The following is a 12,606-nucleotide window of genomic DNA, read 5'->3' as shown; positions in this document are numbered from 1 at the left end:
CCTATAGTAGCTCTCTGTTCACCTATAGTAGCTCTCTGTTCACCTATAGTAGCTCCTCTGTTCACCTATAGTAGCTCCTCTGTTCACCTATAGTAGTTCCTCTGTTCACCTATAGTAGTTCCTCTGTTCACCTATAGTAGCTCCTCTGTTCACCTATAGTAGCTCCTCTGTTCACCTATAGTAGCTCCTCTGTTCACCTATAGTAGCTCCTCTGTTCACCTATAGTAGCTCCTCTGTTCCTCTGTTCACCTATAGTAGCTCCTCTGTTCACCTATAGTAGCTCCTCTGTTCACCTATAGTAGGGTCTCTGTTCACCTATAGTAGCTCCTCTGTTCACCTATAGTAGCTCCTCTGTTCACCTATAGTAGCTCCTCTGTTCACCTATAGTAGTTCCTCTGTTCACCTATAGTAGTTCCTCTGTTCACCTATAGTAGCTCCTCTGTTCACCTATAGTAGGGTCTCTGTTCACCTATAGTAGTTCCTCTGTTCACCTATAGTAGCTCCTCTGTTCACCTATAGTAGCTCCTCTGTTCACCTATAGTAGCTCTCTGTTCACCTATAGTAGTTCTCTGTTCACCTATAGTAGCTCCTCTGTTCACCTATAGTAGTTCCTCTGTTCACCTATAGTAGTTCCTCTGTTCACCTATAGTAGTTCCTCTGTTCACCTATAGTAGCTCCTCTGTTCACCTATAGTAGGGTCTCTGTTCACCTATAGTAGCTCCTCTGTTCACCTATAGTAGTTCCTCTGTTCACCTATAGTAGTTCCTGTTCACCTATAGTAGCTCCTCTGTTCACCTATAGTAGGTCCTCTGTTCACCTATAGTAGCTCCTCTGTTCACCTATAGTAGCTCCTCTGTTCACCTATAGTAGTTCTCCTCTGTTCACCTATAGTAGCTCCTCTGTTCACCTATAGTAGCTCCTCTGTTCACCTATAGTAGTTCCTCTGTTCACCTATAGTAGGGTTCCTCTGTTCACCTATAGTAGCTCCTCTGTTCACCTATAGTAGCTCCTCTGTTCACCTATAGTAGCTCCTCTGTTCACCTATAGTAGCTCCTCTGTTCACCTATAGTAGCTCCTCTGTTCACCTATAGTAGCTCCTCTGTTAGTAGCTCCTCTGTTCACCTATAGTAGCTCCTCTGTTCACCTATAGTAGCTCCTCTGTTCACCTATAGTAGCTCCTCTGTTCACCTATAGTAGCTCCTCTGTTCACCTATAGTAGGTCTCTGTTCACCTATAGTAGTTCCTCTGTTCACCTATAGTAGCTCCTCTGTTCACCTATAGTAGTTCCTCTGTTCACCTATAGTAGTTCCTCTGTTCACCTATAGTAGTTCCTCTGTTCACCTATAGTAGCTCCTCTGTTCACCTATAGTAGTAGTTCCTCTGTTCACCTATAGTAGTTCCTCTGTTCACCTATAGTAGCTCCTCTGTTCACCTATAGTAGGGTCTCTGTTCACCTATAGTAGGTTCTCTGTTCACCTATAGTAGCTCCTCTGTTCACCTATAGTAGCTCCTCTGTTCACCTATAGTAGGCTCTCTGTTCACCTATAGTAGCTCCTCTGTTCACCTATAGTAGTTCCTCTGTTCACCTATAGTAGCTCCTCTGTTCACCTATAGTAGGGTCTCTGTTCACCTATAGTAGGGCTCCTCTGTTCACCTATAGTAGCTCCTCTGTTCACCTATAGTAGCTCCTCTGTTCACCTATAGTAGCTCCTCTGTTCACCTATAGTAGCTCCTCTGTTCACCTATAGTAGCTCCTCTGTTCACCTATAGTAGCTCCTCTGTTCACCTATAGTAGCTCCTCTGTTCACCTATAGTAGGGTCTCTGTTCACCTATAGTAGGGTCTCTGTTCACCTATAGTAGCTCCTCTGTTCACCTATAGTAGGGTCTCTGTTCACCTATAGTAGCTCCTCAGTTCACCTATAGTAGTTCCTCTGTTCACCTATAGTAGCTCCTCTGTTCACCTATAGTAGCTCCTCTGTTCACCTATAGTAGCTCCTCTGTTCACCTATAGTAGCTCCTCTGTTCACCTATAGTAGGGTCTCTGTTCACCTATAGTAGCTCCTCTGTTCACCTATAGTAGCTCCTCTGTTCACCTATAGTAGTTCCTCTGTTCACCTATAGTAGTTCCTCTGTTCACCTATAGTAGCTCCTCTGTTCACCTATAGTAGTTCCTCTGTTCACCTATAGTAGCTCCTCTGTTCACCTATAGTAGCTCCTCTGTTCACCTATAGTAGCTCCTCTGTTCACCTATAGTAGCTCGTTCACCTATAGTAGCTCCTCTGTTCACCTATAGTAGCTCCTCTGTTCACCTATAGTAGGGTCTCTGTTCACCTATAGTAGCTCCTCTGTTCACCTATAGTAGCTCCTCTGTTCACCTATAGTAGCTCCTCTGTTCACCTATAGTAGTTCCTCTGTTCACCTATAGTAGTTCTCTGTTCACCTATAGTAGTTCCTCTGTTCACCTATAGTAGCTCCTCTGTTCACCTATAGTAGTTCCTCTGTTCACCTATAGTAGGTCCTCTGTTCACCTATAGTAGCTCCTCTGTTCACCTATAGTAGGGTCTCTGTTCACCTATAGTAGGGTCTCTGTTCACCTATAGTAGCTCCTCTGTTCACCTATAGTAGCTCCTCTGTTCACCTATAGTAGGGTCTCTGTTCACCTATAGTAGCTCCTCTGTTCACCTATAGTAGTTCCTCTGTTCACCTATAGTAGGGTCTCTGTTCACCTATAGTAGGGTCTCTGTTCACCTATAGTAGCTCCTCTGTTCACCTATAGTAGCTCCTCTGTTCACCTATAGTAGGGTCTCTGTTCACCTATAGTAGCTCCTCTGTTCACCTATAGTAGCTAGTTCACCTATAGTAGCTCCTCTGTTCACCTATAGTAGCTCCTCTGTTCACCTATAGTAGCTCCTCTGTTCACCTATAGTAGCTCCTCTGTTCACCTATAGTAGGTCCTCTGTTCACCTATAGTAGGTCCTCTGTTCACCTATAGTAGCTCCTCTGTTCACCTATAGTAGGTCCTCTGTTCACCTATAGTAGCTCCTCTGTTCACCTATAGTAGCTCCTCTGTTCACCTATAGTAGTCCTCTGTTCACCTATAGTAGCTCCTCTGTTCACCTATAGTAGCTCCTCTGTTCACCTATAGTAGCTCCTCTGTTCACCTATAGTAGCTCCTCTGTTCACCTATAGTAGCTCCTCTGTTCACCTATAGTAGCTCCTCTGTTCACCTATAGTAGTTCCTCTGTTCACCTATAGTAGTTCCTCTGTTCACCTATAGTAGTTCCTCTGTTCACCTATAGTAGTTCCTCTGTTCACCTATAGTAGCTCCTCTGTTCACCTATAGTAGCTCCTCTGTTCACCTATAGTAGCTCCTCTGTTCACCTATAGTAGCTCCTCTGTTCACCTATAGTAGGTCCTCTGTTCACCTATAGTAGCTCCTCTGTTCACCTATAGTAGCTCCTCTGTTCACCTATAGTAGGGTCTCTGTTCACCTATAGTAGCTCCTCTGTTCACCTATAGTAGCTCCTCTGTTCACCTATAGTAGCTCCTCTGTTCACCTATAGTAGCTCCTCTGTTCACCTATAGTAGTCTCTGTTCACCTATAGTAGCTCCTCTGTTCACCTATAGTAGCTCTCTGTTCACCTATAGTAGGTCCTCTGTTCACCTATAGTAGCTCCTCTGTTCACCTATAGTAGCTCTCTGTTCACCTAGTAGGGTCTCTGTTCACCTATAGTAGGGTCTCTGTGCACCTATAGTAGCTCCTCTGTTCACCTATAGTAGCTCCTCTGTTCACCTATAGTAGCTCCTCTGTTCACCTATAGTAGCTCCTCTGTTCACCTATAGTAGCTCCTCTGTTCACCTATAGTAGTTCCTCTGTTCACCTATAGTAGTTCCTCTGTTCGCCTATAGTAGGGTCTCTGTTCACCTATAGTAGCTCCTCTGTTCACCTATAGTAGCTCCTCTGTTCACCTATAGTAGTTCCTCTGTTCACCTATAGTAGGTCTCTGTTCACCTATAGTAGGTCTCTGTTCACCTATAGTAGTTCCTCTGTTCACCTATAGTAGCTCCTCTGTTCACCTATAGTAGCTCCTCTGTTCACCTATAGTAGCTCCTCTGTTCACCTATAGTAGGTCTCTGTTCACCTATAGTAGCTCCTCTGTTCACCTATAGTAGCTCTCTGTTCACCTATAGTAGCTCCTCTGTTCACCTATAGTAGCTCCTCTGTTCACCTATAGTAGCTCCTCTGTTCACCTATAGTAGTTCCTCTGTTCACCTATAGTAGCTCCTCTGTTCACCTATAGTAGCTCCTCTGTTCACCTATAGTAGCTCCTCTGTTCACCTATAGTAGGTCCTCTGTTCAGCTCCTCTGTTCACCTATAGTAGCTCCTCTCCTCTGTTCACCTATAGTAGCTCCTCTGTTCACCTATAGTAGCTCCTCTGTTCACCTATAGTAGCTCCTCTGTTCACCTATAGTAGTTCCTCTGTTCACCTATAGTAGCTCCTCTGTTCACCTATAGTAGGTCCTCTGTTCACCTATAGTAGTTCCTCTGTTCACCTATAGTAGCTCCTCTGTTCACCTATAGTAGCTCCTCTGTTCACCTAGCTCCTCTGTTCACCTATAGTAGGTCTCTGTTCACCTATAGTAGTCTCTGTTCACCTATAGTAGCTCCTCTGTTCACCTATAGTAGCTCCTCTGTTCACCTATAGTAGCTCCTCTGTTCACCTATAGTAGGGTCTCTGTTCACCTATAGTAGCTCCTCTGTTCACCTATAGTAGCTCCTCTGTTCACCTATAGAATAGCTCCTCTGTTCACCTATAGTAGCTCCTCTGTTCACCTATAGTAGCTCCTCTGTTCACCTATAGTAGCTCCTCTGTTCACCTATAGTAGCTCCTCTGTTCACCTATAGTAGGTCTCTGTTCACCTCCTCTGTTCACCTATAGTAGCACTCTGTTCACCTATAGTAGCTCCTCTGTTCACCTATAGTAGTCTCTGTTCACCTATAGTAGGGTCTCTGTTCACCTATAGTAGCTCCTCTGTTCACCTATAGTAGGTCTCTGTTCACCTATAGTAGCTCCTCTGTTCACCTATAGTAGTTCCTCTGTTCACCTATAGTAGTTCCTCTGTTCACCTATAGTAGGGTCTCTGTTCACCTATAGTAGGTCCTCTGTTCACCTATAGTAGCTCCTCTGTTCACCTATAGTAGCTCCTCTGTTCACCTATAGTAGGGTCTCTGTTCACCTATAGTAGCTCCTCTGTTCACCTATAGTAGCTCCTCTGTTCACCTATAGTAGTTCCTCTGTTCACCTATAGTAGCTCCTCTGTTCACCCTCCTCCTCATAGTAGCTGTTCCTCTGTTCACCTATAGTAGCTCCTCTGTTCACCTATAGTAGCTCCTCTGTTCACCTATAGTAGCTCCTCTGTTCACCTATAGTAGCTCCTCTGTTCACCTATAGTAGGGTCTCTGTTCACCTATAGTAGCTCCTCTGTTCACCTATAGTAGTTCACCTATAGTAGCTCCTCTGTTCACCTATAGTAGCTCCTCTGTTCACCTATAGTAGCTCCTCTGTTCACCCTCCTCTGTTCACCTATAGTAGCTCCTCTGTTCACCTATAGTAGTTCCTCTGTTCACCTATAGTAGCTCCTCTGTTCACCTATAGTAGGTCTCTGTTCACCTGTCCTCTGTTCACCTATAGTAGCTCCTCTGTTCACCTATAGTAGCTCCTCTGTTCACCTATAGTAGCTCCTCTGTTCACCTATAGTAGGGTCTCTGTTCACCTATAGTAGCTCCTCAGTTCACCTATAGTAGCTCCTCTGTTCACCTATAGTAGGGTCTCTGTTCACCTATAGTAGGGTCTCTGTTCACCTATAGTAGCTCCTCTGTTCACCTATAGTAGCTCCTCTGTTCACCTATAGTAGCTCCTCTGTTCACCTATAGTAGGGTCTCTGTTCACCTATAGTAGCTCCTCTGTTCACCTATAGTAGCTCCTCTGTTCACCTATAGTAGGGTCTCTGTTCACCTATAGTAGCTCCTCTGTTCACCTATAGTAGGGCTCCTCTGTTCACCTATAGTAGCTCCTCTGTTCACCTATAGTAGCTCCTCTGTTCACCTATAGTAGGTCCTCTGTTCACCTATAGTAGCTCCTCTGTTCACCTATAGTAGCTCCTCTGTTCACCTATAGTAGGTCCTCTGTTCACCTATAGTAGCTCCTCTGTTCACCTATAGTAGCTCCTCTGTTCACCTATAGTAGTCCTCTGTTCCTCTGTTCACCTATAGTAGCTCCTCTGTTCACCTATAGTAGCTCCTCTGTTCACCTATAGTAGGGTCTCTGTTCACCTATAGTAGTTCCTCTGTTCACCTATAGTAGCTCCTCTGCTCCTCTGTTCACCTATAGTAGTTCCTCTGTTCACCTATAGTAGCTCCTCTGTTCACCTATAGTAGCTCCTCTGTTCACCTATAGTAGGGTCTCTGTTCACCTATAGTAGCTCCTCTGTTCACCTATAGTAGCTCCTCTGTTCACCTATAGTAGCTCCTCTGTTCACCTATAGTAGCTCTCTGTTCACCTATAGTAGCTCCTGTTCTGTTCACCTATAGTAGCTCCTCTGTTCACCTATAGTAGCTCCTCTGTTCACCTATAGTAGCTCCTCTGTTCACCTATAGTAGCTCCTCTGTTCACCTATAGTAGCTCCTCTGTTCACCTATAGTAGTTCCTCTGTTCACCTATAGTAGCTCCTCTGTTCACCTATAGTAGGGTCTCTGTTCACCTATAGTAGCTCCTCTGTTCACCTATAGTAGCTCCTCTGTTCACCTATAGTAGTTCCTCTGTTCACCTATAGTAGCTCCTCTGTTCACCTATAGTAGGTCCTCTGTTCACCTATAGTAGTTCCTCTGTTCACCTATAGTAGCTCCTCTGTTCACCTATAGTAGCTCCTCTGTTCACCTATAGTAGCTCCTCTGTTCACCTATAGTAGTTCCTCTGTTCACCTATAGTAGTTCTCTGTTCACCTATAGTAGGTCTCTGTTCACCTATAGTAGTTCCTCTGTTCACCTATAGTAGCTCCTCTGTTCACCTATAGTAGCTCCTCTGTTCACCTATAGTAGCTCCTCTGTTCACCTATAGTAGTTCCTCTGTTCACCTATAGTAGCTCCTCTAGCTCCTCTGTTCACCTATAGTAGCTCCTCTGTTCACCTATAGTAGTTCCTCTGTTCACCTATAGTAGCTCCTCTGTTCACCTATAGTAGTTCCTCTGTTCACCTATAGTAGCTCCTCTGTTCACCTATAGTAGTTCCTCTGTTCACCTATAGTAGCTCCTCTGTTCACCTATAGTAGTTCCTCTGTTCACCTATAGTAGTTCCTCTGTTCACCTATAGTAGGTCCTCTGTTCACCTATAGTAGCTCCTCTGTTCACCTATAGTAGGGTCTCTGTTCACCTATAGTAGTTCCTCTGTTCACCTATAGTAGCTCCTCTGTTCACCTATAGTAGTCTCCTCTGTTCACCTATAGTAGGGTCTCTGTTCACCTATAGTAGCTCCTCTGTTCACCTATAGTAGCTCCTCTGTTCACCTATAGTAGCTCCTCTGTTCACCTATAGTAGGGTCCTCTGTTCACCTATAGTAGCTCCTCTGTTCACCTATAGTAGTTCCTCTGTTCACCTATAGTAGTTCCTCTGTTCACCTATAGTAGTTCCTCTGTTCACCTATAGTAGCTCCTCTGTTCACCTATAGTCTCCTCTGTTCACCTATAGTAGCTCCTCTGTTCACCTATAGTAGCTCCTCTGTTCAGCTCCTCTGTTCACCTATAGTAGCTCCTCTGTTCACCTATAGTAGTTCCTCTGTTCACCTATAGTAGCTCCTCTGTTCACCTATAGTAGTTCCTCTGTTCACCTATAGTAGTTCCTCTGTTCACCTATAGTAGTTCCTCTGTTCACCTATAGTAGCTCCTCTGTTCACCTATAGTAGGGTCCTCTGTTCACCTATAGTAGCTCCTCTGTTCACCTATAGTAGCTCCTCTGTTCACCTATAGTAGGTCTCTGTTCACCTATAGTAGGGTCTCTGTTCAGCTCCTCTGTTCAGCTCCTCCTATAGTAGCTCCTCTGTTCACCTATAGTAGGGTTCACCTATAGTAGGTCTCTGTTCACCTATAGTAGCTCCTCAGTTCACCTATAGTAGCTCCTCTGTTCACCTATAGTAGGGTCTCTGTTCACCTATAGTAGCTCCTCAGTTCACCTATAGTAGCTCCTCTGTTCACCTATAGTAGCTCCTCTGTTCACCTATAGTAGCTCCTCTGTTCACCTATAGTAGGGTCTCTGTTCACCTATAGTAGCTCCTCTGTTCACCTATAGTAGCTCCTCTGTTCACCTATAGTAGGGTCTCTGTTCACCTATAGTAGGGTCTCTGTTCACCTATAGTAGCTCATCTGTTCACCTATAGTAGTTCCTCTGTTCACCTATAGTAGTTCCTCTGTTCACCTATAGTAGTTCCTCTGTTCACCTATAGTAGTTCCTCTGTTCACCTATAGTAGTTCCTCTGTTCACCTATAGTAGTTCCTCTGCTCCTCTGTTCACCTATAGTAGGTCCTCTGTTCACCTATAGTAGTTCCTCTGTTCACCTATAGTAGCTCCTCTGTTCACCTATAGTAGCTCCTCTGTTCACCTATAGTAGTTCCTCTGTTCACCTATAGTAGTTCCTCTGTTCACCTATAGTAGTTCCTCTGTTCACCTATAGTAGTAGCTCCTCTGTTCACCTATAGTAGCTCTGTTCTCTGTTCACCTATAGTAGCTCCTCTGTTCACCTATAGTAGGGTCTCTGTTCACCTATAGTAGGGTCTCTGTTCATAGTAGCTCCTCTGTTCACCTATAGTAGCTCCTCTGTTCACCTATAGTAGCTCCTCTGTTCACCTATAGTAGCTCCTCTGTTCACCTATAGTAGGGTCTCTGTTCACCTATAGTAGTTCCTCTGTTCACCTATAGTAGCTCCTCTGTTCACCTATAGTAGGTCTCTGTTCACCTATAGTAGTTCCTCTGTTCACCTATAGTAGCTCCTCTGTTCACCTATAGTAGCTCCTCTGTTCACCTATAGTAGCTCCTCTGTTCACCTATAGTAGGTCTCTGTTCACCTATAGTAGTTCCTCTGTTCACCTATAGTAGCTCCTCTGTTCACCTATAGTAGCTCCTCTGTTCACCTATAGTATTTCTCTGTTCACCTATAGTAGCTCCTCTGTTCACCTATAGTAGCTCCTCTGTTCACCTATAGTAGCTCCTCTGTTCACCTATAGTAGGGTCTCTGTTCACCTATAGTAGCTCCTGTTCACCTATAGTAGCTCCTCTGTTCACCTATAGTAGGGTCTCTGTTCACCTATAGTAGCTCCTCTGTTCACCTATAGTAGCTCCTCTGTTCACCTATAGTAGCTGCTCTGTTCACCTATAGTAGCTCCTCTGTTCACCTATAGTAGCTCCTTCTGTTCACCTATAGTAGCTCCTCTGTTCACCTATAGTAGCTCCTCTGTTCACCTATAGTAGTTCCTCTGTTCACCTATAGTAGCTCCTCTGTTCACCTATAGTAGCTCCTCTGTTCACCTATAGTAGCTCCTCTGTTCACCTATAGTAGCTCCTCTGTTCACCTATAGTAGCTCCTCTGTTCACCTATAGTAGCTCCTCTGTTCACCTATAGTAGCTCCTCTGTTCACCTATAGTAGTTCCTCTGTTCACCTAGCTCTCTCTGTTCACCTATAGTAGCTCCTCTGTTCACCTATAGTAGCTCCTCTGTTCACCTATAGTAGCTCCTCTGTTCACCTATAGTAGCTCCTCTGTTCACCTATAGTAGCTCCTCTGTTCACCTATAGTAGCTCCTCTGTTCACCTATAGTAGTTCCTCTGTTCACCTATAGTAGCTCCTCTGTTCACCTATAGTAGCTCCTCTGTTCACCTATAGTAGCTCCTCTGTTCATTCACCTTGGTTGGAAGGCCAGTTAGAAAAACTAGGCTATTATTCTCCTTCCCACTCACCTCTTCCCACTCACCTCTTACCACTCACCTCTTACCACTCACCTCTTCCCACTCACCTCTTACCACTCACCTCTTACCACTCACCTCTTCCCACTCACCTCTTCCCACTCAGCTCTTACCACTCACCTCTTACCACTCACCTCTTACCACTCACCTCTTACCACTCACCTCTTCCCACTCACCTCTTCCCACTCACCTCTTACCACTCACCTCTTCCCACTCACCTCTTACCACTCACCTCTTACCACTCACCTCTTCCCACTCACCTCTTCCCACTCACCTCATACCACTCACCTCTTACCACTCACCTCTTCCCACTCACCTCTTACCACTCACCTCTTACCACTCACCTCTTCCCACTCACCTCTTCCCACTCACCTCTTACCACTCACCTCTTCCCACTCACCTCTTCCCACTCACCTCTTACCACTCACCTCTTCCCACTCACCTCTTACCACTCACCTCTTACCACTCACCTCTTCCCACTCACCTCTTCCCACTCACCTCTTCCCACTCACCTCTTCCCACTCACCTCTTCCCAGTCACCTCTTACCACTCACCTCTTCCCACTCACCTCTTCCCACTCACCTCTTACCACTCACCTCTTCCCACTCACCTCTTCCCACTCACCTCTTACCACTCACCTCTTACCACTCACCTCTTCCCACTCACCTCTTACCACTCACCTCTTCCCACTCACCTCTTACCACTCACCTCTTACCACTCACCTCTTACCACTCACCTCTTCCCACTCACCTCTTCCCACTCACCTCTTACCACTCACCTCTTACCACTCACCTCTTCCCACTCACCTCTTCCCACTCACCTCTTACCACTCACCTCTTACCACTCACCTCTTACCACTCACCTCTTACACAGCAACTGAGGTGTTTATTGCAATAAATTGATGTAAATTGTGTCATGTTGTACATAATAATTACTTTTTAGTTAGTTTCAATGAAATTAGACTTTTGTTGCAATACCCATGAGGAGATAACAAGAAATTATGTAAAACCATGTGATAGTCAATTAGCCTAGCCAACTATAGTAGAGCTAACCCTTGACTATACGTGTTGGATGCTTAATTAGTAGAATTATTACTAAAACCTGTTTTGGCAAAAACCTTCGGTATGGTAAAAGTTTTCCATATTGTGTTGTTGTTTTAAAACGTAAAAGTAATTATACATTTGTGGAAAAAAGCCAACTTTGTTTTTGCATTTCACGTTCCCCAGTGCTCTCGAACCTCTCTTCCAAACTGTTCTTTCTTAATTGGATGCATCCTTTCTGTGGTTACCATAGCTACTGCATTTCTCACTATAGATAAAACAGAACTTTGTCTTCTGGTTGGTTTGAGAGAGATTTGAACTGTTCACCCCCTTTCTCTCCCTCTCTCTCCATCTGGTTCCCTCCATCACTCCATCCCTACTCCATCCCTTCATTAAAGTGATATAACACGCACAGTTAGTCCATTTAAATGAGTATGATCAATGTACTCAGACTTTTAATCTCTCCCTGTGAACAGTAAAGATTTTTGGAGGAAATGTAATGCAGTAATGCAGTCGCCAAAAGGCAAGTTTGTCATGTATCCCCATAGATCCAGTCAAAGGCATCTTGATGTTTTAAAGAGAGCGGCTTCCTGAGTAATTGTCCTCCCCAGCACTCTGACACCCCTGTTGTGGAGGGGGATGGAGAGAAGGAGGAGAAAGAGAGAGCGTAATGGATGGAATAGATTAATTCTATGTCCTCCATCCATGAGCACACAAATAATAAGTCCCTCCTTTGTCCCCCCGCATGTTTAAATAATGCATTTTCTGTCCCCCCCCCCCATGGCTCTCTTTCAGTTTCTCATAGTATGTATTTATATTGCTGAATGCGGCAGGCTGCCAGCGCTTCAATCTGTTCTCAACGCTGTGAGATGTCATGCTGGCTTCAAACCCCCACACACACACGCACGCGCACGCACACACACACACACACACATGCACACACACACACGCACGCACACACACACACACGCACACACACACACACACGCACACACACACACGCACACACACACACGTACACACACACACACACACACACACACGCACACACACACACACGCGCACACACACACACACACGCACACACACGCACACACACACACACACACACTTGATACGCACGCACGCACACACTCACACACTCACGTATGCACTAATGCAAAGAGACAATCACTCAAGCAGTCTCCCTCACACAGACACACAAACACATACACACACACACCATGCTCCCAAAAATCCCAGGTGTCAGAGATTAGCCAGATTAATAAAACTTCTCTGCTTGTTCGCTAGGACTGCTCTGACCCAGCGGTGCCCAGAGTGGGGGTCCACTGAGCACCATTAAAACAGACCCCCTTCTCACATTCACGCACTCATTTGACCCATGGGGTTTGGTCTGACCCATGGGGGTGGTCTGCTCTTTGGCTGTCACGATCACAGAGATGTAACCCTCCTCCTGCCCCTGTCTCTTAATTGGGTGGCGTGTTTGATATCTGGGGTACCTTTCTGCATTTTAAAACCCAGTCTCTGTAATGACACCCTTATGCTTCTCCAAAAAAT

The 12,606-nt window shown here is 45.2% G+C and overlaps 1 protein-coding gene across 1 annotated transcript in view; it reads left to right on the top strand.

Annotated features, from left to right (window-relative positions):
• The window catches only part of LOC115128828 (CUB and sushi domain-containing protein 3-like), a 997,580-nt gene that overhangs the window by 832,034 nt on the left and 152,940 nt on the right, over window positions 1–12,606 (top strand). The gene's annotated exons all lie outside the window — the stretch shown is intronic.

This window comes from Oncorhynchus nerka, linkage group LG4, assembly GCF_034236695.1.
Source record: "Oncorhynchus nerka isolate Pitt River linkage group LG4, Oner_Uvic_2.0, whole genome shotgun sequence".
Classification (NCBI taxonomy): domain Eukaryota; kingdom Metazoa; phylum Chordata; class Actinopteri; order Salmoniformes; family Salmonidae; genus Oncorhynchus; species Oncorhynchus nerka.
This window is presented reverse-complemented; position numbering and strand designations above follow the sequence as displayed.